The 26,431-nt window shown below is 33.9% G+C and overlaps 2 pseudogenes; both read right to left on the bottom strand.

Annotated features, from left to right (window-relative positions):
* Window positions 1-9,844: 9,844 nt before the first annotated feature.
* Window positions 9,845-12,037, bottom strand: LOC149534086 (subtilisin-like protease 4 pseudogene; annotated as a pseudogene).
* A 4,123-nt stretch (window positions 12,038-16,160) lies between these two features.
* LOC149534085 (subtilisin-like protease pseudogene) lies at window positions 16,161-18,470 on the bottom strand (annotated as a pseudogene).
* Window positions 18,471-26,431: the final 7,961 nt, after the last annotated feature.

Raw genomic sequence — 26,431 nt, 5'->3', positions numbered from 1 at the left:
TTATGTAAATTAAAAGAAAAATTTGTTCACAAAGAAATACGAAGAGATGGACACTACTAATCTATTTGAAAATGGAGACTCCAATGAATTTAATGCAACAATTGTGGATTTAATGGAAAAGAATAGAACTCTAGTTGAAGAGATCATAAATGTTAAAATAGAGCAAGAATCACAAGCCATATTACTATGTGAGGTGACTAAACAAAAAAAGAAATATATGGAGGAAAAAGTCATGATTGAATATGAAAAAAGAATTTTGACTAGCAGACTTGAAGATAAATCATTAGGGGCAACTAGGATTGCTAACATGCAATTAGAAACTTTGGGTCACATAATGAAGGTAAACCATGAACTGAACGCCAAAGACATTGACATAATAAAAATGAATTTGTAGAATGAACACTTGAGCAATGATCTGAAAAGGGAAAAGGATTTTTTTGAAAGATTCAATAAACCAAATGAAGCTATCAAATCTAACAATGATACATCTGGACTAAGGTACACAAGTACTAAAGAAGGAGAATCATCCAAAAGTGTTGAAGAAAGAGGTAACAAAGGCAAGAACTCAAAACCTACTTGTCACAATTGTGGTAAGAAAGGACATACTACCAATGTGTGCAGGAGAAAGACTATAAATTAGAATGTTAAGCAGAAGAGCATGGGTCACTACCATAAGTGCAACAAACAAGGACATCAAGCACATGAATTCAGAACCAAGACCATGGACACTCAAAGATTTGAAGGATACTATTATAACTGTCAAAAAAATGGTCATAGAGCTTTTCAGTGTAGATCCAAACCCATGTGGTCATCAAACAAGAAAATAGAGGTAAAGAACAATGGTAACTCTTATAATTGGGATTATAATACAAGGTATAGTTGTTACTAATGTCAAGAGTATGGACATGTTCATAAGAACTGTATTAAAACACACTTCAAGAGTGACTACAAAAGGTGGTTGAGTCAAACCACATGTTTTTGTTGTTTGAAGACTCGTCACATCAGTCGATATTATCCAACAAGATCAAAGGCACCAAGTTGTGAGTCTACCAAAGGCAAAGGCAAGGCATGCATTGAAAATGTTAGAAATGAGATGAACAAGACATGGAAGAGAAAGGAGGATTACAAAACATAAAGTATAGATGGGATCACTTTGCCCAATGGGTCAGGTGATCACACCTCATCAAACTAAAAAATCAAGAGGTATCTGGGATTGATATTTAAAATGTTATACAATACATCAGTTCCAAGGACCTAACTCTAAAAAGATTACATATGCATGAATAAAGATGTAAAGTGTTATTAGAAATCAAGGAAAAATCTTTAAGTTTTGTCAATTTTTCATGTTACTGCCAAGCATGAAAAGTCTCCTATGGATGATAAGTAAAATATTTGTCAATGTCAAGCTAACAAAATTGGTTGGTTCAGACCGAGCTCATAATGGTTGCCGAATGAATGGAAAGACATGTTGATGTCGAGTGAGCCATAAATCAATTGATGTCAAGCTTACAGCTATGTAAGCACTTAACACTAATCATAGTGTTTTTGAGGGCTATTATGGTCAATTTCTTCTTATTTAACATCATTTAAATTTTAGAAAGAAAGTGAAGAGCTAAAGGAAATCTGGAGAATACCATCTAAAATGCTTGTAGAAGATTTGAATGACTATTCGACACTATTTCATCATTATTTGTAATGTGTTTATTGTATGCTAAGTTATACAGTTTATAATTTCATAAACCCTAGATTTATGTGATGGTGTCTAGTTCTTCAAAAGAAAAGGGTCTAGAGGGAAAAGAGGTCTTAAATGTTTAGTTAACTAGAAATTCCATTAAATAACCTATTTTCAAGGCTATTGTAGATATGGCATATAAATAGGATTGCTCTGATGCATTGTCTATGATACAACCATGAGTTTTAATGATTCAAGATGTTAGAAATTGTTATACTTATAAGATTGGAAGTATATGTGACATGGAAATTAGAGAAGAGTATGGAAGACTATGTGAAAATGGAGCTTTTAAGGAACAATACAACATTGTTGAGAAGAAAGGGTTAACTCATGTGCTAGATTTCCCAAATGTTTCCAAAACTAAATGGATTAGGATTGTCTTAAGAAAAATTCATGATAGGCTAGTATGGATAGAGAATGGGTTGATTAAAATTTAAAAAAAAATTATTCATGGGGTAACAGAGTATCTGACCCTAGATAAGCCAAAAACTATGAGAAGTGAGTCAAAGGAAGTTATTGAAAAGAACATAGGAACCGTATGGAACAAAATGGGTATGACCATTGATACAATCACAAATCCCCTAATAGATTTTGTATTGAGGGTAATAGAACATAAGTTTTATTAGTCAAGAAGATTAAATAGTGTACCTTGAATTATAGTGGACATGGCCTAAAAAATTGTCAAGAAAGATCATAATTATGATCCTGTCAAGTTACAGTTACAACAATTAATTGAAAACCTAGGAGCAATAAGGAAAATAAAGAGTTCTCAATACAAATTTGGATATATTTTGATATGTATTCTATTCTATGTGTAGAATACATTTCCAACATTTGGCAAGGTTGAATGGAAGACAAATAGATCAATTGCAATATAGACAGGAGAGTTCATTGAACAATTAGGAAATAACTTTGAGTTAGTAATGGCTAGTTATCTTGAAGATTTCAAACAATCTATGAAGAAGAGATTAATGATTCCAGTCTCATTAGTGGAGAAACATTATGATGATGTTTGCTTCCTGGTTGACACTCATCATTCATATGTACAAGAAACAATTCCTAGAGTGAGATGGCTAAGGTTATTAGGATATGAGATAAATGTTGATGAGGCCTCTATAGAAATCACACCATTACTTGCAGAAGAAGTGAAAAAAGAAGCCAAAACATTTAATAACTATGAATAGGCCAAATCTAAAATCACTATGGACTTGAAGACTACATCTGTAATAAAGAAGAAGAATAAATTGGTGAAGAAACTAAAATAAAAATTTGGTTAAGGAGCTGAGGAAGACGATGAAGAAGAAGAAGAAGAAGAAGAAGAAGAAGAAGATAGATACGTTCAAACACCACTAGCTCTAACAAAAGGTCAAGGAGAGGATTAGCAAGAAGAGGAGATAGAAATTCCAAAAGGTGTGGAGGGAGAAGAAGTCAAGGAAGCACCTAATCCTATTGACAAAAAGAAAAGAAAGGAAAAGACACCTGTAGTGACAAGACCAAAGAAGGTTGCAAAACCTAATCAACCAAAAACAACAACACCTACCACAAGGGCTAGTACAAGAGTAACTACACAGAAGGCTAAAGAGATAGCTAAACCTAAAGAGAAAGAAGGTGGATCACAAAAACGACCAAGAAGAAACTATGTTACTCAGGCTAAATCTGATAAGGAGAAGATTGAATCTGATGACAATAGCCGATTCCAAGAGGTGAGTCATAGTCCCTCCTTGGACTTAGATAAATTATGTGTGAACATTAGAAACAATGCTGACTTGTCAAGTTTCTCTCACATTGATTTTGATAACCTTGGAAAGACTGAGAATATTAAAGTAGAGGAGACAATAAATGCCATGACGGCTACTTTTAAGAAAACTCTTCTAGAAATTTCCAACTCCATCCCTAAGAGTTTATATGATAGAGTTGAGTAGAAATGGCACTATTGTTTAGACATAGAGAAGAAAATTAGGAAGATGAACCTCACTCAAGTTATGCCAAAACTTAGTAATGCAAAAATGTCTAAAGCCATAAATAAATATGCTATGATATTTGTATCTAAGTATAGGTAGGTCATTTAGAATAATATAGAACAAGATAGATGATGTTGTAAAGAAGTCAAAACAAATGTGGAAGATTACATATGGACTAGAAATAGTCAAAGATGATGAACAAGAACCTATTGAGGTAGAAGATGATGAAGAGGATAACAATGAAGAAGGTACATTTAAGGGAGGCACTGATATGAATATAGATGATAAAACAAAAAATAAGCAAGAGAAACAATGAGAACACAATGTACAAGATACAAAAATGCCAAGTGCTAACCCTCCATAAGTGTAAGTACTACAACTATCATAGTGAAGGATGTTTCTGATCCTACTAATGAGAACATCAATCCCCTAATAGAAGAATATTTGAAAAGGACACTTGACTAATCCACGCTACAAGCCAAATTATGTCACAAGGATATATTGGTAAGTGTAGATGAAATTCAGAAGTTAGAATTTATGACTGTAGGAGAGGAAGTTAAAACACAAGACACACCTATAGTCACTCCTCAAGTGATAAGTGTACAACCTTCACTGCACTTAGTTGTATATCAAAGGAAGGATAGAACAAGATGCACTATTAGTACACCCATGGAAAGCACTCTAGTCTCACAAAATGTTCAAGGACCTAAAAAGGACAAGGTTGAGATAGTTGGACAAGATAAGGTGGAAACACCAGTCAATAATGGGACACTAAGTCAAATAGGTCAAATAGATGTGCCTGCACCTCTAGCACAAGTTCAAGGTGCAATTAATATCGAAAAGGTAGAAAAGGACAATCTTGAAGAGACAAATGCATCACCCAAGCCAAAGGAACTCAAAGTACTTTGAGCATTGATAATATTTCCAAAATCAGGAACTCCTTCCAGTCAAACTCTTTAGAGGCTGAGCATAGATGCAATACTTTTGCAATTTTTAGTGGCAAGTCCTAGCTCATCAAAGGCAAAAGAGGTAATAACTTATGGAGATGTTAGTCAAGATGAAGAAATTGGATTACAAAAGTGTGATTATGCAGCAATAACAATTGAGCAGATGGGTATACCTCAAGAGGCCCTAGCAAGAAAGAAACACCAAGAACTGCTCAAAAGGGAGCATACCCAGAAGCAAGCTTTGATTGAGATCAAAGAAATTTTATTAGATGCATTCATTCTACCTACTCAAGATGAAACAAATCCAATCATTGAACAATTGACCAACATAGTTGAAAGAGTAAGTGATACAGACCTAGATACTAATGAAAAATTATTAGAATGGTCTGAGAAGAAGTTTCAAACTAAAGTGAGTGAGAAGATATCTAGTAAAATAGCACTAACACAATTTGCATTGGCTACTAAGATAGAAAGTGTAAAGAATGTATTAGAGAACATTTTGTCCTTGTACACCAAATTGTGTAGTCCTACACTCTTCACACAAGAGATAAGGAATCACATCCTGAGCTTAGAAATTCACATGCAGTCATTTGGAGCCAAATTGTTCATGACTCTAGCTCAAAGTGAGAAACATTTCAAGACCCTCTTGCAAACCCAAAGTTAGTTAGCAACACTACACGCAGATGAAGCCAACATAAGGGCTAAACCAATTAGCATCCAGTCGACATTGACTCCTCACATGGAGATTTTACACAAGGAGCCAGGCTATGCAGAAACACTTACCAAGAAAGACCCCAATATTTCTACATTAGAGGCTTAGTACACCTTGCTACCGAGCTATCCATCCAAATTAAGTCTTTGGAGGTAGCTTGTGATAATTGGGATGTAACTCTTAAAATTATTCTTAAGGTCCATAAATCTTTTTTGGACAAAAACACTATTAGTGTATAACCCGTTGACATCAGTGTCAAAAAGGGGGAGTAAGAGCTGAGGGTGAGCATAAAGAAAGAAATAAAGAGAAGAGCAAGAATTGGGGAGTAAGAGAAAGCAAGCAGAAAATAGAGAAAGAGTATTAGTTGAGGCAAACCTACTTAGCAGGAGAAAGAATTTGAAGATTTTGATATAGAATAAAGTACAAAATAGATCAAACAACTCAAGGGAAGTTATAAGGGTATGTGCAGGATCATGGTGTGCCAAAAAGTGGCAATCTGAAAAATATGTAGTTCTGAAATGCCTCAAAGAATTTCAAAATCTATTCCAACTTTTTTCCCACCCATCCTGATACTAAATGAAAATAGTTAATACCTTTATAATTCCTACTATATCTTTCGATACCAATCTTATATGGTCATCTTTAAAACATCTCAAAAATGTGTTTTTTGCATGTTCTTATGTGTTTTTTACTTCAAGCATGTAGCTGACATCTTTTTTAAACCAAAATTTGATGTAATGAAAAGGGTTTCTTAAGAATGTTCTTAGCTTTTCATAAATGTAAGGTTTGTCAAATTACGAGTTTAGTAAGTAATTATTACTTATTTTCTAATGGAGTTAGCTGCAAAGTGTTGATTGACATACTAGTTGAAAAATAGCTATAACTTTCAAACCTTATAAGTTTGTGAAATCCAAAAGATGCATCACATTCTATGCTTCAACTAGTATAAGAAAAAAAAAAAACTTAATTTTGATTTTTTTTTGAACTAGTTAAGGTGGTCAGACACGGGAGTTTTTTAATTCTGAAAATAGTATAGTAGAAAATTCATAATTAATTATTTATTTGGAATAAAAATTCCCAAAAATATGTGTCACATCTAGGCATGAGTCTAATTTTTATATCTAAAATTATATTTAAAAATATTATCATTTCATTATGATTAAGGTGGTCAGACATAAACCTACTTTTTATTTTTGCCCTAAAATTTTTGTAGTACTGCATTAAAATCCAAACTTTTGGCCAATCAAATATTTTTTTCTCTAGATAAGGCCTTGTATTTTAGAAACTAGATTCAATTTTCTACAGATTATTTTCTTACAACTTTTTGATATAAAGTCTAGAACCACTTTAAAATTATGTGGCAAGTTGACATAACCCTGATTTGTTGGTTTTTCACTGCCACTTAAGGCCATAGTTCGGTACACCATGATCTTGCACATACCCATAATATTTTGAGGTATAAGTCATGTTGTAAACATTTTGATATTTTGAAAATGTGTGTAGAAGCCGAATAAGAGTTCATTTTATGCTCATAAGAATAAAGAGTATTAATGTATGACCAAGTGTTTTTGACACTCATGTCAAAGGGGGAGATTGTTAATCTTAGATTGGTATTGAATAATGAGTGTCTATAGACTTAATTTATTTACTTACTTCATGCCAAACAAGTAATATATGCCAAGAAAAACATGTAAATTTAGTGCATGTCGAGTAAATGGCGAGTGTCAAGTCGCTCAGGAGCCGAGTAGATAGTATACGCCAAGTGATTCAGGAGCCGAGAAAGAAGTACATGATGAGTAATTCAGATTTTGAGTGATAGCATTGAAGTCATAGTATGTGTCAAGTACTAGGGGTTTCAGATGACACGTAACATAGTTTGTCATAGTTGTTTATATTGGCACAAACAACTATGTCAACCATTTTTGGGCTGACCTAAGTATTGAATTATGATATTTGGTTATAAGGATGAATCTCAATTAGGAATCCCTATGTATTGCATGCACCCAATCAGGTAAAGGGAAGGTTTAAGCTACACTATGGATGAATCACAACTATTGATTCATACGTAACCCTAAGTCACCTAGGTCTTCTTAAGGAGGATGAACCCTAAACTTCATGTGTGTGAGTAGGGGAATGAATGAATAATCAAGGAGAGTTTTGAATGCATAAACCAAGACATTCATGGTGACCAAGGTATTATGATTTGAATTGCAAAATCAATTAAAGGAGAATAGAGAAAGGAAATAGTGAATAATAGAGAAACATCTGATCAAGAAGAACCAAGTACATAGTAGAATAGAGGTGATATATCATCAAGCATCAGAGTGCTAACTATAGGATCATTGCTAAGACATTCTAACAGGTGAATTAGTTAAATCTCTTTATAAAGTAGTCCTAAGAGGCTGTATTGAAATCCTCTAACAAAGTGCTTACATAATTGGGAGTTAAAGTCCTTTAACTAGGAACACTTCTAATAGGGTGTTGAAATCCTTTAACAAGGTAAGACCTAATAGTCTTTGTAAGCCTTTGATAGGGTAGACCTTTCACAAGGTAGATGATGTTTCATGATCAAACATTGTAACCTTCATTAGATACACTTTATTACTACAGTAGTGAAGATGTGTGGGTGTCATCCCCAACCCAATTTTACCCTCTCATTGGAGGGTTTCTAAGTAATCATATCTTGTGTCATGAATGTGTGAATGCTTACTTACATGCTTTAGATATATATTCTTTACATGGTATTTCAATTTACTTATTCTTTACAACTTTTCACTCTTTTGAAGTGAGCCATGTTAGGAGCCAACCCTATTAAAGGCTACAAAATAGACTATTAGGTGTGACCTTGTTAAATGATTTGAATGACCCTATTAGGAGTTGCCTGGATAAAGGTCTTAAGACACTTCAATCTAGAAATGCCACCTTGCTAGAGGATTTACAAAATGAATGTTAAGTCAACTCTGTTAAGATATTTCTTCACTGCTACAATTGTTAAAGAGTCACAATGATTGACTTGATTAATCAAGCAACTGATTTGTAGATTTAGATCATTTTTTTGGCTTATCCTCTAAGTCCTCCTTGATCAGAATAATCTTTGTAGCTCTTTGGATGTTGTGCTCTTAATTAGATATCCTTCTTTATTCACATCTTAAATTTTTCCACAACTCGACCTTTCATATATATGAAATCCATTGTCAAGTCGGCTCTAATACCTTTAAAAATAAGCAATAGATATCCAGTAAGTTGACTTACATAAACAACACAATAAACAAAACTATTCTATTGTAGGTTAGCTAAAATTAAAATTGGGTCACTCAATTACCACTGAGTTCCTTGGTAACCGACCTTACTTGGCTTACACTGAACCCCTTTGGTAACCAACTTGACTCAGTTAACACTAAAATCCTTCAATGATTGATCTAGCTTAGTTTGCACTTGATCACTTAACTTGGCTTCTTCTGAACTTGTGCTTGGCTGATAGTGGAGTCATTAGAGCTCAGTGACTACTAGTAGTGCTCGTTTAGAGTGTAACATTTGTGTAACATCAATGACAATATACAATTTAATAACTATTTTCAACAACATTATCAAGTATAATTTCTCAATGAATTAGATGATATTTTCTCATAGTAATCAACAATAGATTAAGGGACAACTAAAGTTAAGCTCTTGTGTCTATTATATCCTATATCTTGATGACATTTGAGTAGACTAGTAAACAATCTTAAAATAGTTAATAGCATATTTAAAAACATGTAGAGCACCAAGGATATATAAAAACAAATAGTTTTTGCATTCACAAAATGAATATAAGCATTGAAGTGAATGAAAAGTTTCCATTTGTGATAAGGAAAACACACTAGTTTGCATTCTAAACAAAATATAAGAACATTAGTGAAAAGAAAAGAATGTTTCCATTTCCAATAAGCAAAGAAAAGAAATTTGGTTTTTTTATTGGAAAAGGAAGAAATGGACTCTTATCATTTTTGTTATGCATATAATCTTAATACTACATTTGTAAATTTATGAAAAATAATAAATCAATTTTTAAAAAAATTATGAAATATAGTACAAATTAAAATAATTGTCATTTAGTGCGTTGGTGGTGCAAGTACAATGTTTTTATGCCCACTAAATTTTACACCCCACACTTTGATAAAGATATATGATCCTATGTTTTATAGTCTAAAACTTGTGTCATAAATCTTAGATCCCAAATTTTTTAACCTCATATGAAATAAATTTAGTGTTAACAAATAAGAAAGAAAGTTACTTAATATTTAGAAAATGAAAATTTTAGATTTCTTCTAAATGTTATCTAAAATATTGATATTCAAAATATACACAATTAATATTTTTTAAAAATTAAAAAATTCACATCGACTATATTTTTGCAAAATTTATCCAATGTTTTAATTGAATCTTAAATAGTTCACTTATATTAATATGAATATGAGACCTCGAATTCGGAGATAGTCATTGACATCACTAATCAGTTTGTCCTCCACGAGACTGCCATAGGGCTTCTTACGCTATAACCATGAGCGCTTGAAACCCACCTAATTGAGCCTTGGGAGAAGCCCGATTTTGAAGGATCAAATGCTTTTGCTACAAATGTGATGCTATAATTCCTTTTCTCCATCGCTGCCCCAAACGATAAGAAAGTTGGATTCACACTCACATCGACTCCCCTGGGCGGATCAATTTTGACGGTGTACTTGGACTCCGCGGCTCCAACATTAGTCACAACTCTTCTCAAGGTGACAGAACTTGTTTCATTTAAAACAAGAGGAAAAGACGGATAATTGAGGTTACCCGAAAGAGTGCTTTCATGATTCGAAGGGCACACAACATTCTTGTTTAGGATCAAGCGAAGTTGGGATTCTGTGTAATTTAGCCCGCAAAGATAAGGAATATAATCTTTAGGGCTAAGGTCATAAACAAGGCCTGGATTGGCTGCTCTTTCGGGATTTATGTGCCCAGCACCCATAGCAAAAATATCTGCGGGCATGAAATTCTTTCCACCATCAAGAATTGGCCCGCCCTTCTTATCCAAGTAATCTGCAGTAGTAACAAGTGCGGACTTAATGTCTGTCGGGCTCCATTCCAGGTGAGCATTTTTAAGGAAAGCAGCCACCCTGCTCACATGTGGAGTGGCCATTGATGTACCGTACAAGATATTGAAACTTACTGTTTGCTTATCTTCAGGGAGGCCCGAAGCACTCTGATTTGAAGGCCAAGCTGCAATTATGGCAAATCTAGGAGCTATTACGTCGGGCTTCATACTTTTTGGGCTTATTAGGTTGGGTCCATGCGACAAAAATGATGCCATCATCGACGCTGAAATATTGTTGGCGGCGCCCAAGACAGTGCCCTTGGACTGAATAGCCTCCTTAGGGTTCTTAGTAGAATTTATATAGGCCGCCAAGGCAAGTCCTACCTTAAACCCAAGGGATGTCGATGGCAAAAGCTGAGGGAACAATATGAATTCCTCCCCAGTAAGATTATCATTAACGAATATGACGCCGACACCTCTGGCCTCTCGAGTAGCTTCTCCCTGCTACAATGGAGAACCAAGACTGCCTGGCGAGCACACCACCAGCTTTCCTCTTATAAGACATGAATCCAGAGAACCATCCCTGCACAAATCCGTCTCCATGAGCCTCAATTCTTTCGTTTGGTGCACCATCATCATACATGGTGCACCGTTAGAGAGATATGAGGGCTCCTACGACCCTTCATTTCCCATCGTGCAACTCACAAAAATGCTCCTTTCCATGGCGTGAAAGGCACTGATTACAAGCTCGTCCAAATAAAATGCAAATGGCTCGCCACCAAGAGAGATAGAGAGCATGTCCACACCGTCGAAAATGGCGCCGTCCATCCCCGCTAGAACATTAGATTCTAAGCAATCCAACCCCATGCAAACCTTGTAGACAGCAACATGAGCACCCGACACCATTCCCTGCGTGGTTCCTTGAGCGTTGCCAAAGAGTCCAGCCCTTGCAACAGGGCTCCTAGCCACAGTGGAGGCAGTATGAGTGCGGTGTCCCATTGAGTCTCTCATCGTTCCTTCCCTCGTGAAATTTCTCACCCTGATCAGATTGTTGTTGCAACTTGACTTATATAAATCAAGCAAAGTCTGGCAGATTCCTTTCCAGCGAGAAGGCACGGCATCGATGTTGGTGTCTGGCTTGAACGAAGGGCTCTCCGGCCACACACCCGTGTCTAGTAATCCAATTATGATGCCCTTGCTAATGTTAGAGCTTTTCCACATGCCATGGATTGGTTCGAGGCCCATAAACCTGGCAGAATATGTTGTCTACAAGTGCACCACCTTATCAGGAGTCGCGTGCACAAAACTTGGGATCTTTCTCATCACCTCAAGTTTTGATCTTGTTAACCACACAGTGAATCCAGTCATGACATTCTCATACACATGCACTAGATTTGCATCTCCATTTGCTGCTTTTGCTTTGTGTAGGAACGACGAATACCACATTTTCAGCTCGTCAAGGCTCTGTGGGCTTTCTTCTGGTTGCGCCACACGGATGATATAGATCTGTGACTCTTCGCTTGCCTCTACGAGAACATCTGGGTGGTACATAGTTATCATGATCGCCATGGATACAAAGAATAACTTCATCACGTATTCAGAAAATGATCTTCTTGCCAAAATGCCCATGTTTGCTAGGATCGGGAGAAATTAACTGGAAAGTATAAGATTCCAAGGTGAACCTCTGGTATTTTTCTGCAAAATAAACTAGAATTGTAGCCATAACACACTAGCCTTGTCTAGGTCATCGACTTCCAGTTTGGGCTACGACTTTTGGTTGGCAGATTATTGGCTACTAAAGTATCTTCTCTTTTCTTCATGTACATTTATTGGCAGATTAAAAACATTCAGAGTGGCACAAAGCATATTTAAGAAGCTGGGAATAGTTTATTATTATTATATTTATATTTTGTAAATACAATTTACATAGTAAAGATGTAGAGATTTCAATTTTATTCAAAAATTAGTATTAAATTTTTATTTTTTTAAAAGGCCTATAGTGAAAAAAAAGAAAATAATTGCTCTTATACTTTATTGTATGATGAATGATAATGTGATCAAGTATGCTTCTTAATAATTTATAATTGCCTCTTAATATGACACAAATAAGTTGAATAGGAAAAATATGTATTTTTCAAATTAGTTATATGTAATAAATTTACATGTTTAATGTTTTGAATATCTTAGATATTATATAATTAATCATATATATTAATTTAGATAATATATAATCTAGTAACAATGAGTATCACACATAAAAGAAATCTATTGAATTTTATTGAATATAAACATCTTAATTAGAATATTATATTATTATTATTATTACTATATATATTATAATATTACTTATAGTATTATTATTATTGCAAACATTATATTATAATTACTATATTAATATTATTATATTCATAATCTAGTATCAATAAATTCATCATCATTAATATGGTAATAAATCTTAAGGTTTGAAATAGACCTTTTGAACATGACAGTATTCATTTTAAATTAAATGACTTGATAAGTTTCTGATTAGGGAGGAAATAAATGTTCAAGGCACCTTGAAATCCTTTTACAATCAAGTCGTGACCTCAAGATTTGGAATCCTATTAAAACGAATAGATAAATAGATAAAACCATTGGGTTTCAATATTGCATCCAAAACCATCATTATGAATTGCGACAAAAGATTAATCATCAAAATGCTACGTGAAACTATGGCATTTTGAATAGCTCCCCAAACCAACATGGGTTTAACTAGGATCCCACAACAAGATTAGGTTTTAATGGCCCATAAAACCATTACAAGGTTTTGAAAAGTTCATGAAACTTTCACTATGAGCCTCATGAGATTAATAAAATAATATTAAAAAATAACAAAAATTAGATTTTGATTTATTAAGGGATCCAAAACTATATTGGGGTTTTCAAAGTTACCACAAGCCATCAAGTTGGGTTTTGAAATGGCTCCCAAAATTAATCTAAAGTCTAGATCAAAGTTGATCATCCAAAATGTCTACAACTTTCCCAACAAACCCTTATCCACATGTATAGGATTGGATCCCAAATTAATATACGGACTAAAAAAAATCACTAGAAGGGAGAATAGAATTTTTTTCCACCTAGCATTCCAATAGTTGTGTGGTGCAATGAGTATCCGAGGGTACTCTTGTTGGAGGTAAACTAGATCCTTGTAGATAACCACATAGTGGAAATACAATTCAAAAGCAAGATATGTTACAAATCATAACACTTTATTCATAAATACAATTGTTTACATGCAATATGCCTAGCTATAAGGCCTTTCGAGTTAGGGCCAAATACAACAACAATTAAAAAATAGTTTTGCAAGATCCCACAAGATCCAACTCACAGTCGTAATACTAGCTAGTCTAGTTCCACACTCTATTAGGAAACCCAAAGGAAATATCAACTTGTGCTCGCAAGCCCACCAAGAAATCTCCTAGTTCAGCAAGCCTCAACTACTAGCCCTTCAAGGTTTGCTCATAAAATTCATCCTCTTTTTCAAGCTGGATGAATATACCACACTACCTTAAGACTCCAAAAACCACCCCTTACTTATACCCAACTAAGCCACAAGTTATCCTATCCCATTAAAAATTAAAATAAACCCTAATATTAAATATTTTTATAAGCCACAATTCTGCTAAATTATTAGAAGATTATTAGTACAATATTAGTACAATCTTGTACTAATATTAACTTCTTCTTTTCACTTCTAATTTATCAGTACAATCTTCTAATAAATTTGGATTCTCACAGGTATTTGCTAAATTATTTTTATAAGCCACAATTCTGCTAATTTATTAACCAATTGAAAGCCTCTCTTGCATAGGTTATTGATACTATGTATTTTATTCTAAACCATTATTGCATAGAAGATTCCAATTTTTTGAGTTAAACCTTTAAACCAACAAGAATCCTAAAAGGTAGGGTCATAACTCAAAAGGAGTTATGAAATGCTAGAGTAAATAGAAAAACAACCATAAGGATTAAATAACCAAACATGAGAGGTGAAGTCATCCATTTTGATCCTCCAAGAATAAAGCTCCACCTAGATCTTCAACATGTTGGGATTGATGCACATAAGGTTCACCCATTAACCATTAATCTATTAATCAAAAACTATACTAGCATAAAAATGCTTGCAATAATTAAGCAGATCTGAATCGTCAAATCCTTCCATCAAGAAACTTTCTCTAAGCCAAGAATCTTCAAAGAATCTAATCCATTTGCAATAATCGGCTACATTAGCATAAAGTTTTAATTAAGGCTAGGGTTGATGTCAATTGAGTTTATGTTAAAAAATACATTAAGTTCAAGTTATTATTCAAGATAGGGTTTAGTTATGGTTAGGATTGATGTTTTGGTTAACTTATTATTAGCATTCAATTATGGCTATATTAGGGTTATATTTAAGATAAGGTTATGCATAAGATTAATACTACCTTATCATTAAAGATATTATTTTAGGTCAATACTTGAAGTTAATGTTAAGGATGATATTGTCAACTAAACTATTAACATGATTGAATTATAATTTAGCTAGACATCTAATAGTAGTTATAATAAAAAAGTATATCTAGCCTTAAATAAACCCTACAACTAAATTGAGTTTAAATTATAATAATTAATTGCAAAGCATTATTTTCCCTTTTATGCCCATTTTGGCTTAAAGGGTTGGCTATCCTTTTGCCTCATTTTAGTTATTTATGTGATTATTTTAATAATATATACATAAACATATAATCAATTATATAACTCCATTATATTTTAATAAAATAAACTAAAATTGTAAACAAATAATTGTTGATAATTAATAGATTTTTCTTTTGAATAATTGATTTTGTAAATAAATTACTTTTTATATCGACTATTTTTAATACCATTTTAAGGACATGCAAAAGTCAATAAGAATTTTATGATTAATCTAAGACAATCTAAAATTGGATAAATAAATTTGAAAAAATAAAATTAATGATATTTTAAAGGAATAGAAGACTATGATTTTTAATTAATGTTACTATTCTAAAATTATTCTTTTGACTTAAATCTCATTTAAGCTCCTATTTGAGTCCATATAGCAATTTACTTAATCATAATTATAACTATAAACTATACCTAACATTAATTGTAAATTTTGAGGGTAATAACAGAAGTATTAATACAAATAACTGAAATAATAACTAAGAGTGTCACTTTTATAATAAAATCCGTTTTCCCAAAACCGATTGATTAAGACAACAAAATATTCTAATGTGTGGAGAACTTTCCTATGATTTATAATCATATTCCTAAAATTAAAACAATAATATGATATTTTTCTTATTGTAGTCAAACTCTCTATAAATTAGAACAATTTATGTTACATGTTAGAAATATCTAAATATGTTGTTGATCTTGCAAATAAAATTACATTTTCAATTTATGAAATATTTTTTTATATGCTCATATATTTATTCTAAAATAATATTTTTAATAATAATTCCGTTAATTGAAATTTGTTTAAAATTTGTACCTTTTATTTAAGAATGGAATTGTAACATCTAATATATTAGCTAGCATGCTAATATGTTTGAATTAGATATAACAATTGACCTTTTGAATTGGATGGCTTGTTTTTATTGCTGACAGAAAAAACTGAGCCAGTCACGAGCTGGTCCTGAATTCGATTACATAAATGGATATGGACATGAGACCTCCTGACTCAAAAATGGTTATTGTCATCGCATGTAATTTAGCTTGTGTCCCAGATGACGGAAACAGGGCTTCTTACGCTGTAACCATGAGCGCCGCTTGAAACCCACGTAATTGAGCCTTGCGAGAACCTTGATCTCATAGGATTAGTTTTGTTTGCTGAAAATGTGACGCTATAACTCTTCTTCTCCATCACTGCCCCAAACGATAAAGACGTTGGATTCACAATCATGTCAACCCCTCTGGGAGGAACAATGTTCACGGTGTACATGGATTGGGCAGTCCCGACATTCGTTACGGTTCTTGTCAAGGTGACAGAATAATTTAGGTTATTGAAAACCAGAGAGAAGGATGGATAATTGAGATTACCCGGAAGAGTGCTACTTTCATTATTGGAAGGGCACGCAATATTCTTGCTTAAGATGACCTGAATCTGCGATTCTGTGTAGTTCAGCCCACAGAGATAAGGAACATAATCTTTGGCGCTAAGGTCATATATAAGACCCGGATCGGCAGCTCTTTCGGGGTTTATATGTCCAGCGCCCGTAGCAAATATATCTGCCGGTGCGAAATTGTTTCCACCGTCAAGAATCGGCCCGCCATTCTTATCGAGGTGCTCTGCAGTTGTAATAAGCGCAGACTTAATGGCCGCGGGAGTCCATTCCGGGTGAACGGCTTTGAGCAGAGCAGCAACCCCGCTGACATGCGGAGTGGCCATTGACGTGCCGTACAAGATGTTGAACATCACTCTTCTGTCATCTTCACTGCTATCATGAGGATCTGGACTGAGATCCGAAGGCCAAGCTGCTATGACGGCAAATCCAGGGGCGATCAGGTCGGGTTTCAGAATTTCGGGGCTGACCGTGTTGGGCCCGCGGGATGAAAATGAGGCCACTGCGGGCGCCGAGATATTGTTGGCGTCGCCGAAGACAGTGCCTTGGAACTCAATAGCCGCCGTGGGGGTATTTGTAGAATTCATATAGGCTGCCAGGGCAAGTGCTGCCTTATTACCAAGCGTTGTTGACGGCAAGACAGGAGCGTACAATCGAATTTCCTCGTCATCGTTAACGAATATCACGCCCGCCCCTCCGGCCTCTCGAACGGCTTGACCCTGCTCCACTAGATCGCCAGGTCCGCCTCTTATGCACACCACGAGCTTTCCTTTTACTACATCTCGGTTGAGAAATTGACCCCCACAGGTATCTACCTGAACAAGGCTCAGTTCATTGGTCTGGTCGTGGCCCATGCCGTTGAAGAGTGACTCGCCGTACAGAACTGTTCCGTCTCCGAGCTTGAGATTCGCGACGAAATGTCTGTCCATGGAACTCGCGCCGACGGTCATGATCCAAGGCGCGCCGTTGTAAAGATACGACGGCTCCGTCGGCCCCTCGTTTCCTGCTGCGCAGCTCACAAAGATGCCCCTTTCCATCGCTCGGAAGGCCCCGATGGCGATCTCGTCCTCGTAAAACGGAATAGCGCCGCTGCCGAGAGAGAGCGAGAGCACGTCCACGCCCTCAGATATGGCGGCGTCCATCGCCGCCAGAACATCTGATGTCCTACATCCCCCCTCCTTGCAAACCTTGTAAACGGCGATGTGAGCACCCGGCGCCATTCCCTGCGCGGTTCCTTGAGAACTGCCAAAGAGTCCCGCATTTGCAACGAGGCTCCCCGCGGCAGTGGATGCAGTGTGAGTGCCGTGTCCGTCCAAGTCCCTCGCCGTCTTATCCTCGGTGTAAATTCTCGCTCCGATGAGTTTGTTGTTGCAACTGGACGCATTGAAATCTGTTGTGGTCTCGCAGACTCCTTTCCACCGAGAAGGGACAGCACCGGTATTGAGGTCTGGCTGAAACGAAGGGCTCTCCGGCCACACGCCACTGTCCAGCACGCCAATTATGGTGCCCTTGCCCGCGTTAGATCTCGGCCAGAGTCCCTTGCTTGAATCCAGGCCCAGAAACTTTGCAGAATATGTTGTCTGCAAGTGCAGCATTCTATCAGGATACGCATCCACGAAACCTGGGATCTCTCGCATCGCCTCAATTTCTGATTTTGTTAGTCGGGCGGAAAATCCAGTCATGACATTCTCATACGCGTGCAGTAGATTTTGACTAGAACTTCCTCCTCGCTCTTCTTCCGCTGCTTCTTTGGGCAAAAACGATGAATACCACATCCTCAGCTCCTCAACGCTATGTGGACTTATGTCCGGCTGCTCCACACGAACGATATAGATCCGCGATTCCTCGCTTTCCTCTGCAAAAACATCTGGATCGGACATAAGTATTACGGTCGCTATTATCACGAACAGGAGCTTCTTCATCTGTCCATTAAACGATCTTCTCGCCAGAATGCCCATCTTAGATGATGCCCAGAGATATTCAACCCAATGGATAACAATGCGATCTAGGTCTCTGTTAGTTATGCACCTCAAAAGCTTCCAGCGGTGTAAAATGCCAAATGTTTGAATCAGTAATCTTGTTATAACACACCAACCTTCCTATGGGCATCCCCTCACAGTTTGGGCTACGATATTAGCTGGCTTCGTAACAAGTTTTACTGATTCTCTCGCCATACATGTCCCTGACCAATTTTCTTTGCCAACTTTCCTAACTTTACAGTACCTATTATCTCTGCATTAACACGCGCCATTTTACGAGATCGTCTTATCTTTCGTTTTTGCGTTTTTGTTATTCCCACAATATCCTAGAATTCGTGGAATGTCCTCTTTTTCTGATATTTTCTTCGTTTTCGATTTAACAACATTGTTCTTCTAATACTTTGGAATATATTTATTCTTCCCTTATTTAGAGATATATTTGAAGGGAAATAAAAAATATTCTATTCAAATAAATTTTTGGAATTGAGAACAAATACGTAAGAAATGTATAAAAATCTCTGCAATAGCTGTCTTCTTAACAAGTTCGATTGATCCTCTTCCTTCTGTTTTAGAAAATTGTTATTATACAAATATCGCAGAATTAGTGGAATTATTATCCAAATATCTTAGAGGTAAATAAAAAACTATCATAATGAATTATATCAATCAAAAAAATCATAATGAAATAAATTTTTAGAATTGTTTACAAATATGTAAATTTTTGGAGTTGTTTACAAATATGCATGTAAGGAATTTAGATTAATTAATGAAACAATTAAGTATATATGTTTTAAAATTAAAAACACGTCATAATTTTTGTATTATTTCAGAATTTTTTAACATTTTTCTTTTTTAAGATTTATATTTGCAGAGAAATAAAAATTATATTGAAATAAATCGCAAAAATTGAGAACAAATATGTCACATGATCAAATAAATAATGAAATCAATAGATACATGTTTTAAAATTAAAAAAAACATCATAATTTTTTGTATTAATTAGTTTTTAAACATTTTCCCTTTTTAAGACAAATTGACAAATTGACCTTAATGTCAACAATCTCCCCATTTGGCATTAGTGACAAGAACACTTATCAAACCAAAATGTAAATTCTTGAAATTATAAGTCAAAAACTTCATTTATCAACATTTCGTGTCTTCAACTCGATTTTGACTTCATGTTGATGTAGCTCAGTAAATTACGATATTTTTATATTTTTTCAAAATTTCATATTTCTTGCTTATTTGTACATTACTATACTACTCCCCCATACATATATCTCTCCTATACATATATCTAGAGTATGATAATCTTCTCTATATACATATATATACTTCTCCCCCTTTACCAATAATATCCTCCCCCATTTTGACATAAATGCCAAAGGTGTACAAAATCTACAAGTTCATAGAAAAATGTGACAAGAAATCAGAATGTACTTTCAGAATTAGTACCATAGTATTGTTCAAATTCTCTTGCAATACCTTAATTGCATGGTTAAGATTGTAATATAATCTTAATCATAACTATAATCCTAATCTTAATAAGAACCCTAATCTTAATCATAATCCTAGAATTTATAGCATGGTAAAGATTGTAAGGTATATATCATGGTTAAGGTTAGTGTAAAGGATTAAGAAAATATTAGTGCAAGGCTTGATTGAATAATTGAGGTTAGTGTTTAGGTTCGAAAAGTGATGGATTTTGGTTAGGGTTCAAGGTTAAGGTTATGGTTTGAATCATGCTTAGCTCTAGGGTTAGGGTTAGATTTTTTTTATTAGTGATTGAACTATAGCATTAATCCCAAGATCGTGATATTAATACTAACCCTAATCCTAGATGCTAAATCCTATGGTTCTAACCCTAACCCTAAACATTTAATAATATTCATATGCCAACCTATACCCTAATACTAATATTGACAACCCTAGATCTAAAATACTAAAGTCTAATCCTAGTCCTAATCATAAAGATTGAACACTAGTCCTTATTACTTAATCATAACCTAGATGTTAAATGTTAATTATAACATTATTCCAAAATTCTAACCCTTATAAAGAATCTAACCTAACATAATATTATAATCCTAAAATATAAATTTTAGATGCTAATCTAAATCCTAATTCTAAAATTTAAACCAATAAACCTAAATACTAAGGTAAACCATAATCATAAATGTTCAATCCTAATACTAAATGGCCAACCTAATCTTATATTCTAATAATCTAAATGCTAAATCACAATCCTAATTGTAACCTAGTACTAATTATTATATGAATCCATATCTTAAACCTAATCTTAATGATAACTATAAATATGTACTATGTCGAACTCTAATCCTTATTCTAAACCATAATCCTAAGCCTTGAGAAATTCTAACCCCATTCCTAAATCCTAAGTGTTATGTTTATTGTTCTAGGGCCATATAGTTAAGGAAAGGCTTAAAATTATCATTGGGGTCAGAATTTATGTTAGACTTATAGTTATGATTAAAAATATGATTAAATTTAGAATTGTGATTAGGGCTTAGATATAGCTAGCATTATGGCAGGGATTATTTTTATGACTAATGCTTAGGGTTGGACTTAGGATTATGTTTAGGGATAAGGTTTAAGATGACGGTTAATATGTTGGTTAATGCTAGGGTTTATATCATGGTTAGCATTTGGCTTATTAATAAGGTTAGAGATAGACATGTGGGTAGGGTTAGTGCTTAGGGTAAGGATTATGGTTAAAAATGGGGTTTACGTCATGGTTAGGGATAAAGTGAGTATTAAGGTTAGCGAAGGATTAAATTTTTGGTTAGGAATTATGATTTGGGTTTTAGGGTATGTGTCATAGTTAGAGATAGGGTTTGGGATATTTTGGTTAGAAGTTTAATAATTATCAATAGGGTTAGGGTTTTTGGTTAGAAGTATAATCAAGGTTAATGTTTTAATTAATGATCTTTTAGGGTATTTGTGTGAATTGTACTTTAGGTTAGAGTTAGGGTTGGGTTTTGATAACATGTCATGTTAGATTTGGTGCTATTCATAAGGTTAGAATTATGATTAAGGTTAGGGCTATGGTTAGGGTTCTCATTACACTTTGATTAAGGTTGGGGGAATATAATCAAGAAATTTTAATTCCTTACTATTGATTTATTTATTGATTTGTAATGTAAGGATATAGATATATTTTCCCCTTTACATGTGAACCATATTGATTCACATTAAAATAGCTCATAAAAGATTATCGATAATAGAAAATGATTTTATTTTTTCAAAATTTTGTAAAAAAAATAATTTTGGTAACTAATTTTTTAAAGAATAATAAATATATTTTTAACAATAATACTATTATGATTAAAAAAATGAAAAAAAAATAATATTAATTTATTTAAGAGTTTTTAAGTCTAAAGAAATTTAGAAACATTTTAATTTTTTTTGTATACTTTTCTAAATATTTTATAGATTTATCCAAAATCAGATGTAGAGAGATATTATTTTCCATTATTTTAGAAGCATCCAACTTCTATGTTTTGATGTTTTAAATTAAGAATAAAAATATGTCCACTTCGCACTATTTAGAAACATATAATTTCTGTAGTTTGATATTTTGAATGTAGAACAAAATTATTTTCTTGTAGAAAAGTACAAAATAAAATAGAAACATTCTAAATAAAAATCAGAGTTTTAAAATAATTTTGCATGTTTAAAGTCATGCTTTTATATTATTTTACTAAAGTTGTTATATATTTCTTGATATTCAGACAAATTATATATTCTTAATATAAAACACCAATTTTAAGAATATGCTCAACATGAAATCACCATCCAAAGAAATAAATTATTGCAAAGTGTTATAATAAAAGCACATTAGAATTTGATTTAAGTAAAAAAATTCAATAATTTTGGTTCCATAGTACAACTCATATGGAACATTTATAACAGAAGGAAGCTAAAATGAGAACCCGAGAAAGCTAAGGTTTTTAATAATGAACTATAGAATACTTAGAGATTTACTACATGCAAATCATTTTAAAATGATTAAAAAAGTTAAGTTACCTTAATAAAACCTTTCAAATTTTGTTGCATACAGATCATTTAAAATCATACAAAGCATAGTTTTTCAAATATATATAAATTGACCACAACCAAAAAGAGACCAAATAAACACTAGCCAACAACAAAAACCATGAACTAGTAGCAAAGCACCACACTAACAATCCCAGCAACCAATCTAAACCATCAACTACCAACTCGCAAACACAATCCAACACCATCAGTTTCAAGCACACTAAACATAGGGACCTAATACACACCAGCTCAAGTCAACATAACAAAGGCCAACCAATTACTTTTGTGTCTCCTTGAGATGATCCATCACGTATAACTTGGGGGGATGAAAAGGCCTCGTCTCATTCAACCCATGGGAGGCCTCTTGATTATTTTATTCCTTTTAAGAAGTCTCCTCCTTGCACTTCCTCTTTGAAGATCTTTCCTCAAGATGGGCCTTCAAATTGTTGATGTATTCCTCCACTTTGGCTTGCACTAAATTGTTTTGGGAAACAAAATTGTTCATTTATTCCCCAAGGTTATCCTTAGCATTTTTAATAGATACCAAGGCACTTAGCATTTCATTTGTTTCTTCCTTTGAGAGAGCTTTATTAGAACACTTGTTTCTCTTATTAATTCTCTCCCTTATCAAAATGGATGAAAATATCCAATAATGTTGATTTCTAGTTACAAAAATCATGACCAAAGTATGTCAAGCTTCAAAATCTAAATTATTTTTTAGGTTTTTACTTAAAACTCATATGGGTAACATAACATAAAGCTAACCTCTATTACTATAAAACCATCCAATTTTTTGCATAATAAAGATAGTCATTAACTATATTCTATTCACACTTTTTTAACTGTTAATTGTTTATTCTAATCATTGTTGTCAACCTATGGTGCACATTGATAATTTTATGAGTTTCATAAATGTGTAGTTAATATTGTTATTCTTATCGATCCTCTATGTACACAAAATGTTCTTAGTATATGGGAAGTTGAAATATGTAAGAAAAACTATTTGATGTTTGATATGGTAGAATGTGTATTTGGACTCCTATATTTGATGATACAATGCTATACTAATGTCTTGTGGTGATGGTAAGTCATTCTACATGTAATATATTAGAAAGGTGTCAAGCATAGGAAGCTAGTAGATGTAGGAAATAGCATCAAAATTCCTTATTATAGATTCCTTTATATTTCTTAGGATAAGAAATTGGTGAATTATGGTTTAGGTGTTATTATAAATGATTTGTGAATGTCGACTATCCTAGTTTTTAGCCCATCAAAGTTTGGTGATTAAAGTTACAATTTTATATTTGTTTTTGAATAATTTGCGTTTTATTAGTAATTTTTAAATTTATTAATGCTATGGCTCATTGTTAAAAATGTTGTGGACTAGTCAATAGAATGCTTCATGTTGATGTTTCTATATGTATAATTAATATTCAATCTTTCGATTTGGGATTTAGATTTTTGGTACGAGGTAAAATAGATCAACATGAGAGGACATTGAAATGAATATTATAAGGAATGGTACTATATGTGTTCAATTTTTTCTTGCCTTATTTTGATATGTTTGTATAGCTAGAAGTAGAAGAATGAGCATTTACTCGAGTATTTACAAAGTGTCAGGACAGTGTACACTATGGAAGCACAATTAGAAGAGGAGGAAAAATTATAACAAATTTTTTTACTCACCTCAAATCAAAGATGGATGTCTCAAATATTAGTTTATTTAAATAAATTTTAGTATAATGTTCTACTATAAATTCACAACCTCTCAATTATATTAGGACCAAAATCCTTACAACATCTAGGTGATCTTGTGATTTTGTAAAATAACTTATCCAAACTTAAACATATTTGATTTTCAATTTATTAATAACAATATCGCAAAGTCAAAGGAGACCCTCCCTAAGTATTTTAATCTTCGAACAAAATCTAAAACTCCAAGTTGTAGGAAAAAGCAAAGGCAAGCTTTTGATTGTAGAGTTGAGTGAAGCAAAATAGAGGCTATGGAAAGGGGAAAAAAAGAGAATGTCCAAATTACAAAGAAATAATGACTAATTCTAAAGTTGCAAGTGAAGAAGAGGTGAATAGTCTAGAAATAGAGGAGGATGGTGAGAGCAATTACTTTGGTGGGTCGGTTGAGAAAATGTTCCAACCACTAAGAATATGACCTTCCCCTATTTTAATCCATTCAGAGGAAGTTAAAGAAAGTATGCAGACAAGTGAAGATGAGAATGCCAAGTGAAGATTTCTGGGAAGATTGTACTGATAAATTAGAAGTGAAAAGAAGAAGTTTATCCAAATTTACCATTTCCCAAATTATCCTTTTTCAATTAAAGTTGGGAATAGATATTATAGATATAGAGGAGGCTGAGATAGACATTTCAACTTTCGAAGAAATTGAACTTGCAAACCTTGTCATAGATTGGGATTCTATGGAAGAAGATGATATTCTTCAAAAACCAACTAATGTGATTGAAAAGACAAAGTCTTGGTTGAAATTGAAAAAGGGAACCTGTGCTAGCGTCAGGGTTGATTTTTTTTCTAATATTGGTTTCCCTACTACAGGTAGTAGAAGGTCATCAAGAATTTCTAAGAAAAAGTTTCACAATCATCCCCTTGTGCAAAAGACCTATTCCAGTAGAAAGAACAAAATGTTAACTCCATCAAGCCCTCACCAAGTTATTCAAGTTGACAATGAGAAAGAAAAAGATCAACGTGAAGAACTCATTGATAATAGCCAGAGGGTTCAAATGATTGTGGGTTCATCTCCTCCAAGGCTACAGACTGTAACTACTTTGGAAGGGGTTGTTGGATCACAACAGGATGTTGTATCTCCTAACTAGCTTGTGGCCTCGATGAATAGGGAAACAAGTTTAGTTCTACTATCTTTTCTTGTTGATGATATTGTGAGTAAGTACACTAATAAGGCTTCCAAACCCAAAATGACCAAAAACATTACTCGGATAACTTTTGATAGTGCAACTAGGAGGAGCATTGCTGAGGTAGCTACTTATAATCATAAAGAGGGAGCTAAAAAATTGCATTTGAGAAATTTTGAAGTTACGCACATAGATTTAGAGGTAATGAACTATGAGACAAAGGAACACTGGAGAGAGGTGTTCACAAAATAAATTGTGTTGCAATCACAAAAAGAAGGAATTGAGAAGAAAAGGCTAAAAGCCAAAAATAATGCAATGGCTGAATATATAAACTCATTGAAGGAACAAAGTTTAGTTCTTGGTAATCAATCACAAATTACCTTCGATTCCAATGCCCCTGAAAATCAATAGCTATTAGAGGATTTGAAGAAAGGAAAAATGATTATGTTTGTAGTATCTAGTTGGATGAGCCTCGTAATGAGCCAAGTTGCCAAAGTCATGCGAAATTTGCATGAGATTGCTTCCCTAGCAGGGGTTGCTCTTGATGAATCTTATGTTCAATCTGGGACATGGAAAGCATAAGTTGAAAAATTATTAGCCATGGTGTCTCAACTAGTGGAAGTAGAAGAGTTTGGACCAGAGAAATTCCTTGAAGAAAACTCATTGCAACATGTATATGCAAGTCTGATTCAAGTTTTGAGGAAAAACATTGCTAGAGAGAGTCCACCTATACTTCTGGGATTTCAAGGCATTTTTGGAGTAAGTAGGAAAATATTTCTAGTCCATTGGTTCACCTCTACCTAACCTCCTTAAAGAAGGAGGCTTTCATGTAGAGACAATGGTCAAGCAACATGAAGAATGTATGAAGTCTATAAAAGACAAAATTGATCTTACATCGTTTGACTTCTCCAAAGTGGCCAAGAGTGAAGTGATGTTAGGAACCTACACCTTGCAACTACCAAGTTACTTGGACACTATAAATAAAATGAAGCTAGACAAGGA

The sequence above is a fragment of the Cupressus sempervirens genome, chromosome 10, assembly GCF_028749045.1.
Source record: "Cupressus sempervirens isolate cs-2001-9-10 chromosome 10, ASM2874904v1, whole genome shotgun sequence".
NCBI lineage: Eukaryota > Viridiplantae > Streptophyta > Pinopsida > Cupressales > Cupressaceae > Cupressus > Cupressus sempervirens.
This window is presented reverse-complemented; position numbering and strand designations above follow the sequence as displayed.